Below are 6,000 nucleotides of genomic sequence, written 5' to 3' on the forward strand. Positions count from 1 at the left end.
CTTCGGGGCAGCCGCCGCCCTACTCACAACCTCAGGATTAATCATGTGATTCCACTACAACTCATCCATACTACTAACCCTAGGCCTCATCTCAATACTCCTAGTAATACTCCAATGATGACGAGACATTGTACGAGAAAGCACCTTCCAAGGCCATCACACTCCCACAGTCCAAAAAGGCCTACGATACGGCATAATCCTTTTCATCACATCCGAAGCATTCTTCTTCTTAGGGTTCTTCTGAGCGTTCTTCCACTCGAGCCTGGCCCCAACCCCAGAACTAGGAGGCCAATGACCCCCAACAGGAATTAAACCACTCAACCCGATAGAAGTCCCCCTACTAAACACAGCCATCCTACTAGCCTCAGGCGTTACCGTAACGTGAGCCCATCACAGCATCACAGAAGGAAACCGAAAACACGCCATCCACGCCCTAACCCTAACGATCCTCCTGGGATTCTACTTCACAGCCCTACAAGCAATAGAATACCACGAAGCCCCATTCTCAATCGCTGATAGCGTCTACGGATCTACCTTCTTCGTTGCCACTGGATTCCACGGACTCCACGTAATCATCGGATCCTCCTTCCTGACCGTCTGCCTCTTCCGACTGATCAAGTTCCACTTTACATCAGACCACCACTTCGGATTCGAGGCAGCAGCCTGATACTGACACTTCGTAGACGTCATCTGACTATTCCTCTACATAACCATCTACTGATGAGGATCTTGCTCTTCTAGTATATTAATTACAATTGACTTCCAATCTCTAGAATCTGGTATAAACCCAGAGGAGAGCAATGAACGCACTCATGTTCATATTCGCCCTATCATCAATCCTAAGCGCCGCCCTAACCGCATTAAACTTCTGACTCGCCCAAATAAACCCCGACTCAGAGAAACTCTCACCGTACGAATGTGGATTCGACCCACTTGGATCTGCTCGATTACCATTCTCAGTCCGATTCTTCCTCAGTAGCCATCCTGTTCGTCCTATTCGACCTAGAAATTGCCCTCCTACTCCCCCTGCCATGAGCCGTCCAACTCCAATCCCCCCTAATGACCCTCACCTGAACTGTAGTGATCCTCCTTCTCCTAACACTCGGACTGGCCTACGAGTGAATTCAAGGGGGCCTAGAATGAGCAGAATAACAGAAAGTTAGTCTAACCAAAAAGATAGCTGGTTTCGACCCAGCAGATTACAGCCAACCCTGTAACTTTCTTATGTCGCCCCTACATTTAAGCTTCTACTCAGCCTTCATTTTCAGCGGACTAGGACTAGCCTTCCACCGAACCCACCTAGTATCCGCCCTACTATGCCTTGAAAGCATAATATTATCGATATTCGTAGGCCTATCAATATGATCCATCGAAAACCAAGTCTCCTCATTCACCATGGTACCAATTCTCATGCTAACCTTCTCAGCGTGTGAGGCGGGCACAGGCCTGGCCATCCTAGTAGCCTCCACCCGCACACATGGCTCCGACCATCTACACAACCTAAACCTCCTGCAATGCTAAAAATCATCCTACCCACAATCATACTTCTTCCAACAGCCCTGCTGTCTCCACCAAAATTTCTATGGACTAACACCACCTTATACAGCCTCCTAATCGCTGCCCTAAGCCTACAGTGATTAATCCCAACCTACTACCCCTACAAATTTTTATCCAACTGAACAGGAATTGACCAAATCTCATCCCCCCTCCTAGTACTATCCTGCTGACTACTCCCACTCATAATCATAGCAAGCCAAAACCACCTGCAACAAGAACCCCTACAACGCAAACGAATCTTTATCTCAACCTTAGTCGCAGTCCAGCCATTCATCCTACTAGCCTTTTCCACCACAGAACTAGCACTATTTTACATCTCATTTGAAGCAACCCTCATTCCCACCCTAATCTTAATCACCCGATGGGGGAACCAACCAGAACGCCTAAGCGCTGGCATCTACCTGCTATTCTACACGCCAGTAAGCTCTCTACCCCTGCTAATCACAATCATACACCTATACGTGAAAATTGGCACCCTGCACCTGCCAACCCTACAACTAACCCACCCAACCCTATCCACCTCATGGACAGGAATACTATCAGGTCTAGCACTGCTCATAGCATTCATAGTAAAAGCCCCACTATACGGCCTACACCTCTGACTGCCAAAAGCCCACGTAGAAGCACCCATCGCAGGCTCAATACTCCTCGCCGCCCTACTACTAAAGCTAGGAGGATACGGAATTATACGAGTCACTCTATTTATGGGCCCACTGTCCAACCTCCTGCACTACCCCTTCCTAACCCTGGCCCTATGAGGCGCCCTAATGACTAGCTCAATCTGCCTACGACAGACAGACCTAAAATCACTAATCGCTTATTCATCCGTTAGCCACATAGGCCTAGTTATCGCCGCAGGAATAATCCAAACCCACTGATCATTCTCAGGGGCAATGATCCTAATAATTTCCCATGGACTAACTTCCTCCATACTATTCTGCCTAGCCAACACAAACTATGAACGTACGCACAGCCGAATTCTACTACTCACACGAGGCCTACAACCTCTCCTACCACTCATAGCTACCTGATGATTGCTGGCCAATCTAACAAACATAGCCTTACCCCCAACAACAAACCTCATAGCAGAGCTAACCATTATAATCACCTTATTCAACTGATCTGCCTTCACGATCATCCTAACAGGAATCGCAACCCTACTAACCGCCTCCTACACCTTATTCATACTACTAATGACCCAACGAGGCTCAATCCCCTCCCACATCACATCTATGCAAAACTCAACCACGCGAGAACACCTGCTCATAACACTCCACATTATCCCAATATTCCTCCTAATCCTCAAACCCGAACTGATCTCCGGAATCCCCTCATGCAAGTATAGTTTAAACCAAACATTAGACTGTGATTCTAAGAATAGAAGTTCAAACCTTCTTACCTGCCGAGGGGAGGGTTTAACCAACAAGAGCTGCTAACTCTTACATCTGAGCCTAAAACCTCAGCCCCCTTACTTTTAAAGGATAACAGCAATCCACTGGTCTTAGGAACCACCCATCTTGGTGCAAATCCAAGTAAAAGTAGTGAACCCCACACTACTAATCAACTCCCTCACACTACTCACGCTGACAATCCTCCTAACCCCAATCATCCTGCCATTTCTATTTAAAAACTTTAAAAACACCCCACAAGCCACCACCCGCGCTGTTAAAACCGCATTCCTAATTAGCCTAGCCCCTACAACCGCATTCATCTACTCGGGAGTAGAATCTGTCACCTGCCACTGGGAGTGAAAATTCATTATAAACTTTAAAATCCCCCTGAGCCTAAAAATAGACCAATACTCAATAACATTTCTTCCAATCGCCCTATTTGTAACATGATCAATCCTACAATTCGCCATATGATACATGGCCTCAGAGCCATACGTAACAAAATTTTTCACCTACCTACTGACATTCCTAGTCGCCATACTCCTCCTAACAACCGCAAACAACATATTCCTCCTATTCGTAGGCTGGGAAGGAGTACGAATCATGTCCTTCCTTCTCATCGGCTGATGACAAGGCCGAGCAGATGCCAACACCGCCGCCCTACGAGCCGTAATCTACAACCGAATCAGAGACATCGGACTGATCCTGAGCATAGCATGACTAGCTTCAACATTCAACACCTGAGAGATCCAACAAGCCGTACACCCCCACCAAACCCCAATCCTCCCCCTCATAGGATTAATCCTCGCAGCCGCAGGAAAATCCGCCCAATTTGGACTCCACCCATGACTGCCCGCAGCAATAGAAGGCCCCACCCCAGTATCAGCCCTACTGCACTCCAGTACCATAGTAGTAGCCGGAATCTTCCTGCTCATCCGCATGCACCCCCTGCTAGCCACCAACCAGACAGCCCTAACTGCCTGCCTATGCCTAGGTGCTCTATCAACCCTATTCGCTGCCACATGCGCCCTAACCCAAAATGACATCAAAAAAATCATTGCTTTCTCAACATCCAGCCAACTAGGACTAATAATAGTCACTATCGGACTAAACCTCCCACAACTAGCCTTCCTACACATCTCAACCCATGCCTTCTTTAAAGCCATACTATTCCTATGCTCAGGGTCTATCATCCACAACCTAAACGGAGAACAAGATATCCGAAAGATAGGAGGCCTACAGAAAATACTCCCAGTCACTACTTCCTGCCTAACCATCGGAAACCTGGCGCTGATAGGAACCCCATTCCTAGCCGGATTCTACTCAAAAGACCTCATCATCGAAAGCTTAAACACATCATACCTAAATACTTGAGCCCTACTCCTAACCCTTATAGCCACAGCATTCACCGCAACCTACAGCATCCGCATAACCATCCTAGTCCAAGCTGGACAAACCCGAATCCCCCCAATAGTATCAATAAACGAAAACAACCCACTAATCACCGCCCCCCTAACCCGACTCGCCCTAGGCAGCATTACAGCAGGAATAATCATTACCTCTTTCATCACACCAACCAAAACCCCCCCAATAACCATACCCCTTATCACCAAAACCGCTGCCATCCTCATAACAATCCTAGGAATCATCCTAGCCCTAGAACTATCGAACATAACACACACCCTCACTCACCCCAAACCAAACCCCCTCATAAACTTCTCCTCTGCATTAGGGTACTTCAACCCCCTAGTACACCGATTCTTCTCCAAAAACCTACTAGAAAAGGGACAAAACATTGCCCTACACTTGATCGACCTCTCCTGACTCAAAAAAATAGGGCCAGAGGGCCTTGCTGAACTACAAGTAGCCGCAAGCAAAGCCGCAACCTCAATACACACAGGGCTAATTAAGGCCTACCTAGGATCCTTCGCCCTCTCCATCCTGGTAATAATCCTAATAACACACAGACTCACTAATGGCCCCTAACATCCGCAAATCCCATCCCCTACTAAAAATAATCAACAACTCCCTAATCGACCTACCCGCCCCCTCCAACATCTCTGCCTGATGAAACTTCGGCTCCCTTCTAGCCATCTGCTTAGCCACACAAATCCTAACAGGCCTGCTACTAGCCATACACTACACCGCAGACACTTCACTCGCCTTCTCCTCAGTAGCTCACACATGCCGAGACGTCCAGTACGGATGGCTCATCCGCAACCTCCACGCCAACGGTGCTTCGCTCTTCTTTATCTGCATCTACTTACACATCGGACGAGGCCTCTACTACGGCTCCTACCTATACAAAGAAACCTGAAACACAGGAGTAATCCTCCTACTCACCCTAATAGCAACTGCCTTCGTAGGGTATGTCCTACCATGAGGACAAATGTCATTCTGAGGGGCCACCGTAATCACCAACCTATTCTCAGCCATCCCGTACATTGGGCAAACTCTAGTAGAATGAGCCTGAGGAGGATTCTCAGTAGACAATCCAACCTTAACCCGATTCTTCGCCATCCACTTCCTACTGCCCTTCCTAATTGCAGGAATCACCCTAGTCCACCTAACCTAATGCAGTTGGCTTGAAACCCATCCCCAGTGGTGCAAGTGCACTCTCTGAATTCACTGAAGTGCATCCCCAGTGGTGCCAGTGCACTCTCTGCACTCACTGCACTGCATCCCCAGTGGTGCCAGTGCAATCTCTGGACTCACTGCACTGCATCCCCAGTGGTGCCAGTGCACTCTCTGGACTCACTGAAGTGCATCCCCATTGGTGCCATTGCACTCTCTGCACTCACTGCACTGCATCCCCAGTGGTGCCAGTGCACTCACTGGACTGACTGCACTGCATCCCCAGTGGTGCCAGTGCGCTCTCCGGACTCACTGCACTGCATCCCCAGTGGTGCCAGTGCACTCACTGGACACACTGTACTGCATCACAGGTGGTGCCAGTGCACTCTCTGCACTCACTGCACAGCATCCCCAGTGGTGCCAGTGCATTCACTGGACTCACTGGACTGCATCACCAGTGGTGCCAGTGCACTCTCTG

At 48.6% G+C, this 6,000-nt stretch overlaps 1 long non-coding RNA gene across 1 annotated transcript in view; it reads right to left on the reverse strand.

The window, feature by feature from the left end:
• LOC310890988 overlaps positions 1 to 4,924 on the reverse strand; it is a 31,868-nt gene extending 26,944 nt beyond the window's left edge. Inside the window, exon 1 of the long non-coding RNA XR_014577385.1 lies at positions 4,797 to 4,924. This is a non-coding gene — a long non-coding RNA (uncharacterized lncRNA). The remainder of the gene's footprint in view (positions 1 to 4,796) is intronic.
• Positions 4,925 to 6,000: the final 1,076 nt, after the last annotated feature.

Source organism: Anser anser, assembly GCF_964211835.1.
Source record: "Anser anser genome assembly, contig: HAP1_SCAFFOLD_398, whole genome shotgun sequence".
NCBI classification, from domain to species: domain Eukaryota; kingdom Metazoa; phylum Chordata; class Aves; order Anseriformes; family Anatidae; genus Anser; species Anser anser.